Raw genomic sequence first — 20,473 nt, 5'->3', positions numbered from 1 at the left:
TTGTGGTGAAGGAAAGTGCGGCATTTATTCCAAGGCATCCAACATGGGGCCAAGCAAGGAGAGTGGGCAGCTTATGCTCAGAAGGCCCAAACTCCCCAAAGGCTTTCTGGGAAGGGGTTTTAAACGCAAGGCAAAGGGAGAGTGTGGCGGGTGCGTGATCAGCTTGTCCTTCTGATGGCTTGGTGGTGAGGTAACCAGATGGTATTTTGAGAATCAGCACCATAACCCTTCTGGTTCCGGCGGATCTGGGGTCTTTGTGCTGGTGGGCAGCATGCAGTTAGCCTCTCCCACCTGGTGGGGGTTTTAGTAGCTGCAAAACAGCCCAAGGGTATGGCTCAGGATGTTATCTATAGCCCTTGAGGAGAAACTAAGGTCCTGGACTTTGTTCTATGATTAAGCTATTATTGTCTGTTTTCCTTTGTTTCCGCATTTTCTCACTTCTCTGATTACATTTGCTCTTTGGATATGGGAAAGGCCTAGGAGGCTAAAGCTTTTCTACAAACAAGAGGCGGGAGACACAGGGTGGTCTGTCCCTGGGAAAGCCCGCAGGGTCCTGCCCAGTTACATGTAGACCACACAGCTCATTCCCTCGACCTCTGGCTCCCGCTTCTGCTGGGCCAACGGTGAGCACGTGGAGGGAGGAAAGGCTGAAGTCAGGGTCTTCATCCCCCAGCCCCTCCCACTGACCACCTGGGGTGGGCTGCAAGCCCTAAATGAAGGTCCCAGCTCCTGTCAGGCGCCCTCTCCACCCTCCTTTTTCTCCTTCCAGGTCCAGGGTTCTGTCCCCTCCCCTTGTTTCTGCAACGTCCTCTCCCTCGAGGTTTCACTGCGCCCTGCACAATTTATGGTAGATAGTCCCTTCAAACGTGCCAGACCCCCGCCTGAAGCAGCAGTCATCATCACTGAGGGAGTAAGTGTAGACAGAGAGAAGAGCCCCCTGGGGTGCTCGGCAAGGCCGAGTAGATGACAGGGAGACAGAGGAGCGGCCTGAGCCCTCAGAGGGGAGGACAGCAGAGTCCAGTGCTCCAGGGCCACGGGAGGGGCGTGTGTCCAGAGAGAAATCAGTCATCTGCCAAACGCTGTGGAGAGATCCAGAGAGATAAGGACCGACATTCAATCACTGGCATGAAAGACAGATGTGCCTGTTCCCTTGAGAAAAGCAGTTTCCATAGACGAGTGGGAAACAGGCTGAGGGGAGTGGATTAAAGAGAATGGCTCATGAGGAAGTACATACAGCAGGTGGACAGAGCCTGTTGGGTGAGTTTTCCTGCAAAGAAGCAGAGACGTGGAACAATAGCTGGAGACACAGGCCATGAAGGGAGTTTTGTGGGTTATTTAAGGAAGTGGATGTTACTGGACCTTGTGTGCCGATTGGAACGACTCAATAGAAAGACAGGTTCCAGATGCAAGAGAAAGGATGTGCTGCCCCGTCTGGGTCAGAGGCCATCGGACATGAGACAGCCTGTTCGCTGACAGGAAGGGCAGTCGGAGGACGTGACCGCAGACACAGGCAGGCTGGCGGGTTAACGGGGGGAGGAGGACCACCTCTGGACTGTGACTCTCACTGAAATCAGAGGCAAGATCAGAGCTGAGAGTGAGCGGGGCGTTGAGGCTGGCATAAGGCGGAGCAGGTGTGAAGTCTCATCCAGAGGAGCAAGGAGCTGCGGGGGATGCAGGGCACGGACCCGGGCTGAGCTGGTAGGCCCAGTGACAATTCTCTTCCTCCCTGGCCTCCAGCGGGCTTGCTCCCCACCCATGACCTCAGCACCTCCTGCGCCCCCCACCCCTCCTGGCAGGGGTCTGTGGTCCCTCCCCCTCTGTCCTACTCACCTCGAACCCCCAGGGACGCCCCCACGAGGCTCCAGCCACTGCAGAAGTTCACGAACCAGGCAGACGGCTGTCACCCACTGTGCCCCCCAGAAGTCCTCAGGGGGCCTGAGTTGGTCCTGTTGCGTGCTGGCAATGGCATTGCAACCAGGCTCCACTATCCTAGAAGCTCGGCCCCTGGCCCGTTCCCAGAGGGTGGGAGGCCCCTTGCCCACCTTCCCCTCCAGCACCTCTTCAGCTCCTCCCCCTTTTTCGCCAGCTTTACTGAGATGCAGTTGACATACAACATTGTGTGAGCTGAAAGTGCACAATGTGATCATCTGATACGTGTACACATTGTGAAAGGAAGACTCAATAAGGTCATCCAACACACCCATCATCCATCACCTCGCAGAGTTTACCTTTTGTTTTGTTTTTTTTTTTTTTTGGAGAAGGCTTAAGATCTACTGTCTTAACTTTCAAGTACATGATACAGTATTACTAACTATAGTCACCCCACACAGTACATAAGATCCTCAGAACCTATAACTGCAAGTTAGTACCCTTTGACCAGCATCTCCCCAGTTCCCCCACCCCCAGCCCCTGACAACCGCCATTCTGCTCTGTTTCTGAGTTCAGCTTTCTTTTAGATTTGACATATAGGTGAGATCATAGAGCGTTTGTTTTTCTCTGTCTTACTTCACTTAGCACGATGCCCTCAAGGTTCATCCATGTTGTCACGAATGGCAGGATTGCCTTCTTTTTTTTTTTTTTTTTTTTTTTTTGCGATACGCGGGCCTCTCACTGCTGTGGCCTCTCCCGTTGCGGAGCACAGGCTCCGGACGCGCAGGCTCAGCGGCCATGGCTCACGGGCCCAGCCGCTCCACGGCATGTGGGATCCTCCCGGACCGGGGCATGAACCCGCGTCCCCTGCATCGGCAGGCGGACTCTCAACCACTGCGCCACCAGGGAAGCCCTGCCTTCTTTTTTTATGGCTGAACGTACTTCGCATATTTCAGTGTATACATATCTCACTTCTTCTTTGTCTATTTATCCGTCAGTGGACACTTAGGTTCTTTGATGATAGCTATTCTAGCAGATACTGCACGGTGGTTTTGATGTGCATTTCTCTGATGATTAGAGATGCTGAGCATCTTTTGATGTACTAGTTGGCTATTTGTATATCATCTCTGGAAAAATGTCTGCCAGGTCTTTTGCCCATTTTTTAATTAGATTACTTGGGGTTTTTTTTTTTTTTTTTTGGCTACCAAGTTGTGAGTCCCTTATATATTTTAGATATTAACCCCTAATTAGATATGTGGTTTGCAAATATTTTCTGCCACTCTATAGACTGTCTTTTCATTTTGTTGATGGTTTCCCTTGCTGTACAGAAGCTTTTTAGTTTGATGTAATCCCACTTGTTGATTTTTGCCTTTGTTGCTTGTGCTTTTGGTGTCATGTCCAAAAAATCTTTGCCAAGACCAGTGTCAATGAACTCTTCCCCTATGTTTTCTTCTAGGAGTTTTATGGTTTCAGGTCTTACATTTAAATCTTTAATTCATTTCAAGTTAACGTTTGTGAGTGGTATAAAATAGGGACCCACTTTCATTCTTTTGCATGTGAATATCCAGTTTTTCCAGCACCATTTATTGAAGAGACTAACCTTTCCCCATTGAGTCCTCAAGTATCCTTTCCCCTTGTAAAATATTAGCTGACCATATACGCATGGGTTTATTTCTGGGTTCTTGATTTGGTTCCACTGGTCTTTGTGTCTGCTTGTATGCCAGTGTCATACTGTTTTGATTATTGTAGCTTTGTAGTATAGCTTGAAATCAGGAAGTGTGATGCCTCCAGCTTTATTCTTCCTCAAGGCTGCTTTAGCTATTTAAGGTCTTTTGTGGCTCCATATGAATTTTAGGACTGTTTTTTCCATTTCTACCAAAAATGCCACTGGAATTTTTTATAGGGATTACACTGAATTTATAGATGGCTTTGGGTAGTTGACATTTTGACAATATTAACTCTTCCAGTCCATGAACAGGAGGTCGGTGGGGGGGGTGGGGGGTGCAGTGTCTTTCCATTTATTTACGTCTTCTTCAATTTCTTTCATTAATGTCATAGTTTTCAGGGTACAGTTCTTTCACCTGGGTTGAATTTATTCCTAAATGTTTTATTGTTTTTGATGCTATTGTAAATGGGATATACCTCCCTTTCTAAGTCCCACCTCTGCCACTAGGTGTTGGGTTCCCACATGGAGAATTGGGGAGGGAAAACTTGGAGTAATTTTTCATTTTCATATAGAATTGACACTTAATTTTTAAAACAATAAGGGTAAGTAGTACATGAGGCCAGGAATGGCTCCATGAAGGAGAGGGACCCCTGTACTTCCAACTTATCTGCATCCCCACAGCGTTCAAACACCGGGCAGCCCCTCCCTTCTGAATTAGGGCCCCACACACCTCTCCAGCCTGCCACCTGTTTCTGACACCCTACCTAATGGCCCCCACCTCCGTATTTACTTTTTAAAATCAAACAATAAGTACATGCATATTATAAAATGTGTATAAGGCTTAAGGAATAACAATACCACAAACTCCTGTGCACCCACCAACCAGCCCAGGAAACAGACCCAGGAGATCCTGCAAAGCCCCCGTGTGCCCCTCCCAGATCCCCACTTCCCACAGAGGCCTCCCCAGTCCTGAATCCTGTACTTATGATCCTCTCTCTATTGTACCCCTGCACAATATCTATACAGTTTTACACACTTTTACCTTCACATACACAGAAAGAACCGAGTTGTAGACATTCTTCTGCAACTTGCTTTTCCTTAACAGTGTGCCCACCATTGCACATACATGAATCATTTGTTGTCACCACACACATTAGTCTTTGGTGTGACAATTAATTTGTCCATTCTTCTTTGATGGAAGTTTGTGCTGCTTTACATTTTCTGCTATTTCAAACAGTCCTGCGGTGAACATCTAATTTAGTTCTCCTAGTATCTGGGCCACAGGTGAGACTGATGCTGCCCCATCAGTGCCAGTGGGCCGATCACACTCCCCAACAGCTCACAGGTCCCAGTGGCTTCACTCCCCCAACGCTCTGGTGTGATCGGTATTTTTGTCAACCTGGTGGATACTTAAAGCGTCTCACTATGGCTTTTAATCTGCATTCCCCTGATCACTAAGGAAGCTGAGCAACTTCTCATATATTTATTACTTATCTAATCTTCCTCTTGGTCAAAGTGCCTGTTCAAATCTTATGTCCACTTTCCAACTGGATCATTTTTTTCTTATTCACTTGCGCCAGTTCTTATATGTTCTGGTGTGAACCTTTGTCAGATATGTGTTGCAAAATCTTCTTTGATAGGCAGAAGTTCTTAATTATAATGTATCTAAGTATGCTCAAATTCCCCTTTATGTTTTGTGCTTTTTGAATCACAGAAAACTCTTCCTTCGTTTGTCATCATGAAGATGCCCTCTTGTGCACTGTTGGAATGCTGAGACTACAGTCCCCTGCCTTCTCTTCTAAAATTTGCATTTTGGGCTTCTTGCACTTTAAACCAGATGCAACTAATTCTTCTGTATGAAGTGAGGCAGGCAGGAGTCCACTTTGTTTTTTTATGTAATTAAATTGTCAGAACATCATTTTTGAAAGGTATCCTTTCCCCAATGCGAAGTCAGCCCTGTCACATATCAAAACTCTGTGAACATATGGGTCTGCTTCTGGGCTCTCAATTCTGCTCAGGTGATCTATTTGTCTGTCTCTGTGCCGATACTACACTGTGTTAATTACTAAAGCTTTACAATAAGGTAATATTCCTACCTGGTTTTCTTCTTGAGAATTTTTGCTATTCTTTACCTTTGGTCTGTATAGTTTTTATTTATTTGTTTGTTTGTTTGGCCCCGCTGTGTGGCTTGCCTGATCTTAGTTCCCTGACCAAGGGATCAAACCTGGGCCAAGGCAGTGAAAGTACCAAGTCCTAACCACTGGACTGCCAGGGAATCCCGTCTGCATAATTTTTACAATCAACTTGTCGCATTATACAAACACATACAGTGGGCTTTCGACAAGAGTTGCATGGAATCAACAGGTCAATTTGGGGCAAATTACACCTTTGTGATACTGAGACTTCCAGCCCATGAGCAAAATATATATCTTCATTTAGTTTATTTCAGTAAAGTTTTATAATTTTCTCCATAAAGGTCCTGCATATTTATATGAGATTTATTCCTAGGGGTTTCATGTTTTCACACTATAACGAAGGGATCCACCTGGGTACATTTTCTGTTGCCCGCATTCTGTGCAGTTCTCTGCACATAGCAATACTGCTACATTTTCTGGTTAATAATTCACTGTTAGATTTCTTTGTTTTCTATGTAGATAACATTGAAAAATGCTTCATTTCTTCTTTTTCAATTCTTCGATGTTTTGTTTCTTTTTCGTGTATTCCTGTGCTAGCTGGTACAATGAAGTCCAGAAATGGGACAGTGGGCACCCTGTCCTGTTCCTCGTCTTAAAAAAAATACTTCCAACCTTTCACCATTATGAGGTTTGCTATGTTCTTTTAAAAAAAATAGATACCCCCTAACCAGGTTAAGAAATCCTCCTCTAGTCTTAACGTCTAGGAGCTTTTATCATGAATAGGTGAAGAATTCTATCAAATCATTTTTCTGCACTGGAGATGATCATATTTTTCTCCTTTATGTTAGGGTAGTGGCTTATGCTAATTGATTTCCTAAAGTTAAACCAACCTCTCATTCCTGTGGTAAATCAAATGTGGTCATGACTGATTATTGTCGTTATACACTATTGAAATCTGGTTGACTAATAATCTGTCGAGTTGTTGCAGGTTGGTCTCTGAATGACATCGCCCTGTGGTTTTCCTCTGTTGCATTATTTTTATCAGATTTTGGCATCAAGTTATGGTGGCCTTGGGGAGCATTTCTACAGAGAATCTGTATTTTCAAAGTTCAGCTGAACTCACTAACTGGGCCTGATGTTTCCTCTGTGATTTTAATTGCTGACTATTTAAGAGTCATAAGACTATTCAGGTTTTCTATTTCCTCTTGGGTCAGTGTTTGTTCCGTTATACTTTTTTTTTTTCCGTTATACTTTTCTAGAAATGTATTGGCCTAAAGTTGTTCATGCTATCTTTTTAATCTATGTTGTACTGTGGCTGTATGCCCTTTGTATTCTCCCTCTCTCTCTTCCCTTCTCTCTCTCTCTCTCTCTCTCTCTCCCCCCCCACCTCTCTCCCCCTCCCCCCTCTCAATCTTGCTGAGGTTTGCCATTTTGTTAATCTTGTCAAAGAACCAATTTTTTGCTTCACTGATTGTCTCTATCATATGTTTGTTTTCTTTTTTTTTAAATAAATTTATTTTTGGCTGCATTAGGTCTTTCTTGCTGCACGGGCTTTCTCTAGTTGCAGTGAGTGGGGGCTACTCTTTGCTGTGGTGTGCGGGCTTCTCACTGCAGTGGCTTCTCTTGTTGTGGAGCACAGGCTCTAGGTGCACGGCCTTCGGTTATGGCTCGTGGGCTCAGTAGTTGTGGCTCACGGGCTCTAGAGCGCAGGCTCAGCAGTTGTGGTACACGGACTTAGTTGCTCCGCGGCACGTGGGATCTTACTGGACCAGGGCTTGAACCCGTGTCCCCTGCACTGGCAGGCGGATTCTTATCCACTGCGCCACCAGGGAAGTCCCCGTATGTTTGTTTTCTATTCATTTGTATCTGCTCTTTATATTCCCTCTCTTCTCCTTTGTTTTAGGTTTATTTGCTCTCTCAGTTGGATGATTAATTAATTTTCAGCCTTTCTTTAAAAACACACACGCGCACACGCATGCGCGCTACACTATTGTTAGTTTAGACAGTTGTGGTTGCTGTGAAAGTGTGCCCCGCAGCACGATTGGCAAAGGGCCTATTGCTGTGCTGAGCCCACCGCTGCTCCTGTGCTGAGGGTCCTGGACTCTGCAGCGGCTTCACCAAGTCAGAGCAGATGCTCAGTGATCAGGGTGTTCCCACCGGCCTTCTGTCCCTTCTCGTCACTAGAAGTTAGAGCTGCATCATAGTCTGACAGCTCTGCCAGCCTCTCCTCACTCCTTCCCAATTTATTTCTAATAATAATAATGTATATTCATCGTCATGTAATAAAATCTAAGAAAATCCTGGTACATTTAATCCCATCTGTATCTTGGATGAACCATGAAAACATCATGCTAAGTAAAAGAAGCCAGACGTAGAAGGCCACCTAATACATGATTCTGCTTCATGAAATGTTTCCAGAATAGGGAAATCCAAAGACAAGAGGAGATTAGTGGTGCCAGTGGAGGAGGGGAGAGTGGGGAGTGACTGGTAATAGGTACGGGGTTTCTTTTGGGGGTGAAGATTTTCTGAAATTAGATAGTGGTGATGGTTGAACAACACTGTGAGTGTATTAAAAGCCACTGAAGGGCTTCTCTGGTGGCACAGTGGTTGAGAGTCCGCCTGCCGATGCAGGGGACACGGGTTCGTGCCCCGGTCCAGGAAGATCCCACATGCCATGGAGCGGCTGGGTCCGTGAGCCGTGGCCACTGAGCCTGTGCATCCGGAGCCTGTGCTCCGCAACAGGACGGGCCACAACAGTGAGAGGCCCGCGTACCACACACACACACACACAAAAAGCCACTGAATTGTACATTTTTAAATGACTAAAATGGTAGATTTTATGTTATGTGAATTTTACCTCAATAAAACAACTTAAATAAAAAGTGTAAATAATTTTTAAAAATAAAGATATTTGGGCCCCTCTAACTCCCCATCACCGCGGTCACCTTCCAAGTCGTTCAGCCAGTGGTGGCGGCCACCTTGTGAACACAGGGCCTTGTCCCACTCCCACACCTGTCCTCCTCTGCAGCCCTGACCACATCACAGTCCACCTGGGGCCCTTCGTGGTTTTCTCACGGCTGCCGAACCTGCCTGCCGCTCTGGCCTCATTGCTCACTCAGCGCCAGCCAGCCCCGCTGGCCCACAGGTCCCTCAAAGGTGCCACCTGCTGTCCCTGTGCTGTCCCTGTGCCCGGACAACTGGGTCCACCCCTCAGATGTCAGCCAGACACCGCCTCACTGGTGACTCCCTGCCGGCCAGGATGCTCCCACTGCCCTGACCCTTCAGAGCAACCTTGCCCCTCCCCGTTTCAATTATTTCTCCATCCCAGGGTTGGAGACAGGACATTCCTCTTGGGGTGCTGCCCTGTGCACTGTGGGCTGTGCAGCATCCCTGCTGGACACCTCTGACTTCAATATCATCCTCAGCTGTGACACCAAATCTGTCCCCACATCTTGCAAGTGTCCCCTGGGGGCAGAGTCATCCCCAGGTGAGGGCCCTGCTCTATACTGGTAGTTCCCAAATTTTTATCTCCAGTACAGATTTCTCTCCTGAGCTTCAGACCTGGGGATCCATCTGTTTCTAGACATTTTCCCCGGGAGAACTGGGATTTTTAAAAAGATGAGTGGAAGGAAATTGACAAATTTGTAACAAAAGCTAATCTGGAAGTACGAACAAATAAAACGATGAGGACAAATAGAGAAGAATAAAAGAACAGTCCCAACAACATAAAAATGGACAAAAATCAAATTGTGTAGTCTATACAACCCTGAAAAGAATACACATACTGATGGGAATACAAAGTCAAATTACAGGACAGCAAACAGGGTTTTTAATCTTAAAGTGTAGGGACAGCAAGGCCAGAAGCTCCGTGCGGTTGACAGTGAAGTCACCTGGGCCGCCTTGACGACAACACCGCACGGCCACAAGCTGAAAACGACCAGCTTAACGGAAAAGGCTGCCGAAGTGGATTACAGAAGAATTTGAAATTCTAGAAAGGCAGAAGTAAAAAAGAACCCAGAAGCTGATATATATTTTTAATAACCCATCATAAACAAAGTAAATAAACACATTTAGAAAATACTGTCAATGCATAAGGCAAGGGATGAATTTTCTTTATTTCCAAAGAGCCCTTTCTGATCAATAATAAAAAGATTAACATTTCCACTGAAACTAAGCAAAGGACATGTAAAGTTGCCTCACAGAGAAAGACACAGATAATCATGAACGAACTTGCAATAAGACAGGATTTTAGGTGGGCAAACAAAGGCTTAGAAGCTTTATGGACCCAATGGGATTATTTATGAGAATGAGGAAACAGCACCGGGGGGTATGGACTCTGAATCGCGCTGCCTGGGGTCCCAACCATGGCTCTGCCACTCGGAGCTGTGTGACCTTGGGCAAGGTCCTTAGTGTCCTTTTTATCATCCATTAAGGTGGGGAAAGCCCCCACCATATAGAATTTTCATGAGAATTAAATGATCATGTACGTGAAGCACTTTAGAACAGTACCTGGACGTGGTAAGCACTATGTTTGTTAAAAAACAGTAAGAGCTTTAAAAATATTACGTATTATTCTTTTATCGATATATATCTTTACATAAAATGTTTGTGAGAATATTCATGAAACAGTGATTAATCTAAGGAAGACACTGAAAGTGAGTGGAGTTTTAACTTTTTTCCTTTCTGTATTGTATTTACAATTGACTTTTTAAATTTAAAAACATAAAATCATAAGGAAATAGAATACATAGAGGAACAGAATAAAGCAATAGAATAGTATAACAGAATAAAACGGAGTGTGTGTGTATACCTAAATGTAGTGGATGAGATTTAAGATTTGTGGGAAAGGAAAGATTTGTCAATAAATGGTATTAGAATAATTGGCTTGCAAGTCGGAAGAAAATAAAACTCTATTATTCTTTTGCTTCTGGCCACAATGAAGTAGCAGGTACTAGATAACCATCCCGTCATAAAAAGTGTAAAACTGGGCAAATATATATATGAAACCATTTTCAGACATTAGACAACGGGAAGTGCAGGATAAAGATTCCTGGAAAAAGAAAAACACAAAGCACACTAGTTCACACTCACCCTGGCCTGTCCGAAGGGGACAATGTTCCAATCGTAGCACAAAGGTGAGGGCGCCAAGCAGAGCAAAGTCCTCCTGTCGAGATTACAAGACAGAGGCCAGAGTTCAGGGAAGCAAAGGTGGTGGAATTTGAGGGGCAGACACCAGAGATGAAGGACCGAACAGAGAAAGAGCCCCAGAAATCCACACAGGAGTGCCCTGGAGTCTCTGGCCGAACAGGACCCGTGCGTGTGCACAGTAAGAGCCACAAAATGGGGGTGGGAGGGGTGCCAAGCTGCTGCGACCTGAACAAATGCCACACTCACGCAGGACAAGGGGTCACCCGAGTCCTAACAAGTAGAGCAGAACACCTTGCTGAACACTCTGGCAACTCAGCAGAGGCCCAGAAAGGCCACACCGTAAGACGGTGTAGAGTCAAACTTGTCCTAGAATAAAGGCTACTTTACACCTTCCCCCAAAAAAGCTTTAAAAGAAAAGACTTGAGATGATCAGCTTGATCTAAAAGTAAAGTAATTATTTGCCAGAACAAAACCCCAATACTCTCCAGAGACAGAAAACAAAATCCAGACACTTAACGCAAGATTCATACTGTCCAGCATCCAATTAAAACTGATCAGACATGAAAAGAAGTGTAGAAAGGTGACATAACTAGGAGAAAGGTCAGTCAACAGAAACAAAACCAGCTATGACAGAATCAACATACAGAGATTAAAAGCAGCCAGTATAAGTGTGTTCAAAGAGCTAAGGGAAAACATGAATATAATGAGATAACAGATAGTGAATCTCAAAAGAGATACTGAAGCTATAAAAGAACCAAATGGCACGTCTACAACGGAAAATCATGATATCTAAAATGAAAATTTCACTGGATGGGCTTAATAGAAGATGTGACACTGCAGAACCACCACTGATTTTTCATCAGAAAGAAAGCAGTCCAGAAGACAATGGGATTGCATCTTCAAAGTGCTGAAACGAAGGTGAAAGGTGAAACGAAGATACTTTTGAACAAAAGATGAGACAATTCTTTGCTAGAAAGATCTGTGCTTAAAATGTTTATTTAAGTTCTTTCAGGCTAAAGAAAATGACAGTAGTTGGAAATTTCGATCTACAAAAAGGAATGAAGAGCACCAGAAATTGTAAATGTACATAAATGTAAAATACCTTTTCTCTCATTCTTTAACTTCTTTAAAAGACAACTGAACTTCTTGATTTTACAGCATAAAAATGAATCTAAATGCATGCCGATAAAAAAAAAAGTCACTTATGAGGCCATAAGACCCCAGGAAGGAATGCAGACAGTGACAAGATCATCTATTACAATGTAGGAGACAACCTCACTGAAGGGGTGGGGGAAGGGGCTAACCTAAGTAACCTTGGAAATGAGTGGGTCCATAAGAGTAAAGCAAATGGAGCTGCACATGAACACTGTCTCTGGTCAATAAGGTTGTTTCCCATAGGGAACTGGTTACTGGTTACTCTGATACAGCTATGCACGTATCCTGGAACTGAACAACTACGTAAATAGACGGTGGAGAGAGCTGGGTTTCTCACGGCTGGAGCAAAAGCTTACAGATAAACAAGGACAGGAGGCTATGATGATCCACATTGTAAGGAATTACATTTGGAGACATCAGTGTGAACTTAACATTTATCCTAATGTAGACACAGATAGGTACTTACAGAAACATTTGTAGATTTGTGTATATGTACACACATATATTTCTTTCCCCTGTCAACTGAGAGGGCCTTTCAGAAAAGACACCCCAGGGCTTCCCTGGTGGCACAGTGATGGAGAGTCCGCCTGCCGATGCAGGGGACACGGGTTCGTGCCCTCGTCCGGGAAGATCCCACATGCCGCGGAGTGGCCGGGCCTGTGAGCCATGGCCACTGAGCCTGTGCTCTGCAACGGGAGAGGCCGCAACAGTGAGAGGCCCGCGTACCGCAAAAAAAAAAAAGAAAGAAAAAAGAAAAGACACCCCAGTAGCAACAAGCACCCCAGCACCCAGATCTTGGTTTCTAACACCATCTCCCAATGAAAGAAATCAGGGCTCCATGGAGAAGTGGCTAAGTCTAGGACTCAGGCAGAAAATAAACAAAATGAGCCTGACGCATCTCACAGTGCCACAAAGTAAGGAAGTGCTTGGAGGCACACACAGACACAACCCACACCGATGAGGGTGTCAGTGGTAAACAGGAGCCACACGAAGGGCTCCTAACGGCCAAAGCTGCAACCATTTGAGCAGATAATACGTAAATAAACACCCACCCGTGAGCCCGTACTGATAAAAATGACTGAAACAAATTCATAGATGAGCCAGAAGAGACAAATCTCAAGTGCAGAGGAATTCCAAGTAATTCATGTAGATACTCTATCCCAAAGGAGAGGGGACCTAACCCCAGACCTCAGGCGTGGCAGGGCCTAGAGCCCTCCTTCTAGGAAGCAGGATGGAAAGGGAGGAAAGAGCGCCAGAAATCTGACAAGCACACCTCAGTGAGGTGATCAAGGCCCACATCAAGTCATAAATCATGTTGATAGGGTTATTTTTATGTGACAGGACAAAAATGGCTCCTTATCTCTGTGGTCTTCCTCCCATAGCCCATAACGTCAGTCCTATCATAAGAAAAACATTAGACAGATTCCAATAGTGGGACATCCTAAGAAACACTTGACCGGTACTCCTCTAGACTGTCAAGATCATCAGGAATAAGTAAAACTGCCACAACCAAGAGGAGCCTAAGGAGACCTGACAGCTAAACACAATGAGATATCATGGAAGGAATCCTGGAAATAGAAAAGACCTTAGGTAAAATTTAAGGAAATCTGAATAAGCTATGGACGTCAGTCAATAACAATGTATCAATATTAAATAATTAATTATAGCAAGTATACCATGTGCTAAGAAGATGTATTTGGAAATCTGCACTATCTTCTCGATTTTTCTGTAAATCTAAAAATATTCTTTAAAAAGTCTATTTTTTAAAAGATAATTGGCCAGATTAAACACAATCCCTGTCAGAATCACAGCTGGCTTCTTTGTAGAAACTGATAAACTGGTCCTAAAGTTCATATGGACACTCAAAGCACCTAGAATAGCCAAAAAAATCTTTCAGAAGAAGAAAAAAACTGGAGTACTCACACTTCTCCATTTCAAAGCTCACTACAAAACTACACTCATTAAACCAGTATGATATTGGCACAAGAAAAGACATATAGATCAATGGGATAGAATTTAGAGTCCAGGAATTAACCCAATATCTACGGCCAATTGATCCTTGACAAGGGTGCCAAGACCATTCCACGGGGGAAGAATAGCTTCTTTAACAAACGGTGCTGGGGGCTTCCCTGGTGGCACAGTGGTTGAGAATCCGCCTGCCAATGCAGGGGACACGGGTTCGAGCCCTGATCTGGGAAGATCCCACATGCCGCGGAGCAACTAAGCCCATGCGCCACAACTACTGAGCCTGCGCTCTAGAGCCCGTGGGCCACAACTACTAAAGCCAGCGCGCCAGCCCGTGCTCTGCAACAAGAGAAGCCACCACAATGAGACGCCCATGCACCACAACAAAGAGTAGCCCCTGCTTGCCACAACTAAAGAAAGCCCGAGCCAAGCAACGAAGACCCAACGCAGCCAAAAATAAATATATAAATAAATTTATTTTTAAAAAAGCAAAAAAAAACAATGCTGGAAAAACTGAATGTCCACCTGCAAAACGATGAGGTGGGACCCCTACCTCACACCTATACAAAAATTAACTCAAAATGTGTCAAAGACTAAATAGTAGCTAAGACATAAATAGTAAGAGCTAAAACTATGGAACTCTTAGAAGGGAACCAAGGTATAAATCTTTGTGATCTTGGATTAGGCAACAGTTTCTTAAATATGGCACCAAAAGAACAAGTAACAAAAGAAAAAAATGGGTAAATTGTACATCAAAATTAAAATCTTTTGTGCTTCAAAAGACACCATCAAAAAAGTGGAAAGACAACCTACTGAATGGGAGAAAATATTTGCAAATCACATATCTGACAAGTAATCGCTATCTGGGATATATTTTAAAAAAAAAGAACTCTTCCCACTCAATAATAAAAAGAGAACTCTACTTAAAACTGGGCAAAGGATATGAATACGTGTTTCTCCAAAGAAGACGCACAAATGATCAATAACAAGAACATTGAAAAATGCTTGACATCACTAGTCATCCGGGAAATGCAAACCAACACCACAGTGAGGTACCACTTCACACCCTCTGGGACGGTTCAAGTAAAAACTACAGATGACAAGTGCTGATGAGGGCGTGGAAAAATCAAAGCCTGCACACACTGCTGGTGGGGCTGCAAGGCGGTTTCGGATGCAGCTTGGCAGCTCCTTTAAAGGCTAAAGGGGGGCTTCCACACGGCCCAGCCCTTTCAATCCTAGGTATGCATCCAAAAGACACCTACACGAAACAAATACGTGAATGCGCACAGCAGCTTTACTCGTAAGAGCCAAAGAGTGGAAACAATCCACATGAACTGACAACCCATCCTCGTAACAGAATATTTATCATTTGGCCAGAAGAAGGAAGGACCGGCACATGGTACAACACGGATGAACCTCAAAGACATGATGCTCAGTGGAAAAAGCCACAGAAGACCGCAGTATTATATGAAATGTCCAGAACAGGCAAATCTGCATAGACAGAAAGTAGATTAGAGGTTGTCTGGGGCTGGGGGGAGGGGGGACTAGGGGAGAAACAGCTGCTAATGGGCCCAGGGGTCGCAACAACGTTAAATTTGATTGTGATGATGGTTGCATGTAATTGTAAACATGCTAAGAAACCACCGAATGGTAAGCTGTAAAAGGATATGGGATCGTATGGTATGTGCTTATATTTCAATAAAGCTGTTACTGAATACAGAAAAAGAAACGAGTGAGAAAATGAGTAGACAAGGTACAGATTACGATTAATAACAGTAATTGGCTAAATAAAGCAAAAACAATAACGACGACTTGGGGTATAAACTATAGGGATTAAAATGTATGACAACTGGGGAAACGGGATTGTTCTGCTGTGCAGTTCTTACATCAGCTGTAATATGGTTAGCACCTCGGGAGAGCAGACTGGCCAGCTGAAGATGCAGAATGTAAGTCCTACAGCAGTTACTAAAAAACGAAAACAAAAAGGGTAGAGCTAATAAGCCAACGCAGTAGGAACGATGGATTATACAAACACACTCAATACAAAAGACGGCAGAAGAAGGGGGAAAAGGAACAAAGAACAAACAAGATAGGCAGAAAATAGCAAAATGGTGGATTTAGATTTTAGAAAACCCAGCTGTTCCAGGACGGGGGCAGGCAAGGTACCAACAAGCCCGGGACGCCTTGTGCCATAAAGTAAGACGTGCTCAGTGAGCAAACGAGGCGATCTCAAGAAGGTGCCACCAGTCCAACCTTTGGCATCTTTAGCACCTGAATAATGAGAGTAACAGACTATAACCCGCTGGATGAAGTAGAAAGTCATGAGTCCGTACGCCCACAAGTAACCGGAAAGCATGAAAAGGATGGGATCTGTTTCCTGCAGTGAGAAAAACAAAGCTGGTGGGAAAGGTGGCTGAATCCCAATCAAATGATTCAAGTTTGCATTAAACGGACCAAACCCAACTTGCGGGCCACCTGATAGGACGCAGGAGGACGCAGCACCACTTCTGCGACGTTCCTGCCGAAGATGCAGCCCTGGACCTGATCCTGAGGAAACACAAACTGAGAACGTTCTACAAGAAAACCGACCGTCGTCTTCACGCGCCGAGGCCATGAAAACCAGGCAGACAGGCTTGTTCCGGACAGAAATAACGAAAGACACGATAACCACACAGAACAGCAGGCTGAACCGGGCCCGCCTGCTCCGAGGGCGGGAGCTGCCTGGGACTTGATGGTCAGTGCCCGGTCAGAGCAACGTCGTCCCGGAGCTGGTGGTGCGCCCAGTCACGCAGCAGAACAGCCTCGTTTGCAGGGATGAAGGAGCATCAAGGCGGCAATTTGTTCCCCAATGATTTAAAGAGAAAAGTTGCCTGTACTGGGCTTGCAGTTTTCTGTAAATTTGAGATTGTTTCAAAATTTAAAACCTTTATGTTAAGCCAAAGAAGCCAGATACAATGGAGTATGCTGTGTGATTCCAATTATAGAAAATTCTAGAACAGGAGATGTTCATCTATAGTGTCAAGGGTAGATAAGTATCTCCCGGGGCAGGCAGGGTGGACCACAAAGGGGCACCAGAGGATTCTGGGGTAATGAAGACGGTCATTATGTCTTGATTGTGGCAGTGACTACACGAGTATAGACATTTGCCAAAACACATGAAACAAAATGGGTGCATTTTACGATACATAAATGTTATCTCGATAAAGATGATTTTTAAAGCTTAAAAAACCCCATCAGTCTTTTTTGTAGGAATTGATATGTCGATTCTAAATTTCCCCCCCCCCCCGTACGCGGGCCTCTCACTACCGTGGCCCCTCCCGTTGCGGAGCACAGGCTCTGGATGCGCAGGCCCAGCCGCTCCGCGGCATGTGGGATCCTCCCGGACCGTGGCATGAACCCGTGTCCCCTGCATCGGCAGGCGGACTCTCAACTACTGCGCCACCAGGGAAGCCTGATTCTAAAATTTATATAAAAATAGAAAGAGCCAAAAGAGTGAAATACAGTCAGCCCTCGTGCACGCGGGTTCCACATCCGTAGATATGAGGGCCGTGAGGGACCTGAGCGTCTGTGGATTTTTGGTATCCACAGGGGGTCCTGCAACCAGGGCCCCAAGGACACTGAGGGACAACTGTCACCATCTTCAGGAATAAGAACAAAGTCGGAGGCCTTACACTACACGTGACTCTAATACTTAAAATGAAGCGACAGTAATAAAGACAGTATGATGCTGGCATAAAGACAGGCAACCAGATCTATGGAAAAGAATAGCCCGGAAACAAAGATGCACACAGCAGGTGATGGTCTACAAAGGAGCCAACACAACTCAACGGGAGAAGGCAATCTTCTCAAAAAATTACAGCCGAAGCTGAAACAACTAGATACCCACGTCAGAACAAAAAAAAGTGTATCTCTATCTACCTCAGTCTACTGATGAAAATTAGTTTAAGATGGGTCATATGCCAAAATATTAAACCTAAAACTATCATGCTTTAGAAGAAAGCAAGAGGATACCTTCTCAGCGTTGGGGCAGCAAAGACACTGACAGACAAAATACTAACCAAGGAGGAAAAAAGGTAAATTGGACGTGCTCAAAATTTTCAACTGTTCCTAAGATAATGAACGAAAGGTTACAGATGAGAGAAAATATTTAACTACTTCTATGTGACAAAGGACGTACGTGCACTAGAACATGTAAAGAACTCCTACACTCAGTAATGGAAAGATAGGCCAATTAAAAAATGCACAAAAGACTTAACAGGCACTGGGCAAAAGAAGACACACAGGTGGACAACAAGTTTCTAAAAGGTGCCCAGCACGAGTCACCAAGGGATGCAAATCAAAACCACAGTGAGATGCCACCAGGACAGGCAGATTAAAAAGACCAACACTCAGCCTGACCCAGCAAGTCCATTTCTAGGAATTTACCTGAGACAAACAGACTGGTACAAGGATGCTCGCGGCAGCTTTGTTAATAATAGCCCCAAACTGGAAACAACACAGATGCGCACGCCCAGGAGAATGGATAAACAAATTTGGTACATTCCTACTGTGGAATGCTCCTCAGCAATAGAAAGGATGCATGAACCAGTGCTTTATGAAATGTGAACCAAAACACAGCTAAGCAAGAGATGCTGGACAGAAAGAGTAACCTACATGTCCCGCATACATGAGGTATAGAACACGGAATGAATGCGTCTCGGAGGCAGGGACCAGCTCGGAAGGAGGGGAAGAGATTTCCCGGGGGATGGGAAGAGTCTGTGTCTCGATAAGGAATGGGTTACACAGGCAACGGCATTGGTCAAGACTTATTTACTGAGTTGTACGCAAAAGAGCCATGCATCTCACGGTATATAAATTATTGCTCAATTTAAAAATCTTATATTTATTATTTTAAACTATATACCAAATAAATTCCACCTGGATTCAAGAGCTAAACTTGCAAATAAAATACTAGGAAATTGTACTGGAGAATATTTTTATAATTTGGAGGTGGAGGTCTTTCTAAATACAGTACAAAATCAGAAATCACAAGACAGATTTTACCACATAAAAATTTAGGTTCAGCATGGGTAAAAGGCTACAATATATAAAGAGCCCATACAAATCAATAAGAGAAATATAAACAACACAGTAAAATTTTACAAGGCAATTCACACAGGAGGAAAGCCCCACCTGTAATAAATAAGACAGACATTCGCGTTTATCAGTAACCAAACAAGTGTGAAGTAGCACACTGATCATTTTTCCTCTAGACATTAGAAAAAGAAGTCCGACAGTGCTCAGTGCTGGACGTGGGGAAATTCACCCTCTTCGAGGAGGCAGAAATCAGCGCACGTCTTAGGAATGGGGTTTTGGCGACGGATTCCAAAATGTGACTCTGCAGTGCCCTTTGGTCTCTTCTCTAAGAGGGTAATTGCACAAGTAGAAAAAGATGACGCTCAGAATTCTTTCCGGCCCCGTGGAAACGGATGCAGCTGTCAGGAAGAGTGGGTGGGAGTGGCCCACTGTCCAAAGTTGGCAGGGCGGGGGACACCCCCAGGCAGGCGGGAGGCGGTGACAGGTTTGCCTTTGAGGAGTAAGTACAGCCGGGTGAGACCCTCACGCTCCAGCCACGTGTGCTCCGCCACCGTGGGAGTCCCCTGGCCTGCCTCCCACCCACCGGCCAGCCCTTCAGAGCCTCATACCTGCAGTCAGCGTCCCATGGAACAGAGACCCAGGCCCATCCCCCAGGCCTGCCAGCAGGATCGGTGGGGGAGCACCACACAGCCCCCAGGACAGGCTGACAAAGGAAGCAGCCCAGCACCCACTGCCGAGACGGCACCTCGTGGGGGCCCTCACCCCACAGACCTCCCCAGCACCCTAAAGGTTTGCAACTAGACTGTCTTGATTCAACAGACAGTTGTTTGGACACCAGCACTGGCCCAGCACATAACAGGTGGACCGCCAACACACAGGGACCTTCGTCCGCTGCAGTCCCCTGGGCTTGGAGCCCGAGGGCTGGGCTGGGGGAAGGCACACAGGGCTGGCGGGTCTCAGGGCCTGAAAACCAGCTGCAGGTGGGCCCTCCCCGCCAGCACAGCCCCTCCTGTGGTCCTGTTGCCCTCAGAAGAGAAAGGCAGTGAGCCCTGAGGACCCAGCCCAAGTCCTCCGGGCAGAAAGGGCTCTTCGGGCGGACCAGTCACAGCTCAGGCTCCTGGCTCCGCACATCGGGCCTTATCCACGTCCACAGGGAAGGCACCCTGTTTGCGCTGTTTGCAAAATGCAGGTTCTGGATAAATGTCTGAAAATGTCTAACTGAATGACGTCTGTGTATAAAAAATAGAGCATTCAAGCTGCTTCTTGTGTTCGGAGGCTCCCGACGAGTTTTGGGACTGGAGGTTCCGGCAGGAGGAGAGGGCCCAGCCTTACCACGTCCAGACACAGATCTGATTCCAGACCTCCGTCAGCCTCCAGAGAGCTTGGCACACACAGACGTGCCCCCCACGCACACGCACAGGCACACGCACGCACAGGCTGCCTGGGGAGGGGCGGGCCG

At 45.5% G+C, this 20,473-nt stretch overlaps 1 long non-coding RNA gene across 1 annotated transcript in view; it reads left to right on the top strand.

The window, feature by feature from the left end:
* Positions 1-20,473, top strand: part of LOC125964748 (uncharacterized) — a 237,139-nt gene that overhangs the window by 90,485 nt on the left and 126,181 nt on the right. The window lies entirely within an intron of this gene.

The sequence above is a fragment of the Orcinus orca genome, chromosome 6, assembly GCF_937001465.1.
Source record: "Orcinus orca chromosome 6, mOrcOrc1.1, whole genome shotgun sequence".
NCBI classification, from domain to species: Eukaryota; Metazoa; Chordata; class Mammalia; order Artiodactyla; family Delphinidae; genus Orcinus; species Orcinus orca.
The sequence above is the reverse complement of the archived record's forward strand: the minus strand, read 5'-3'. Positions and strand labels throughout refer to the sequence as shown.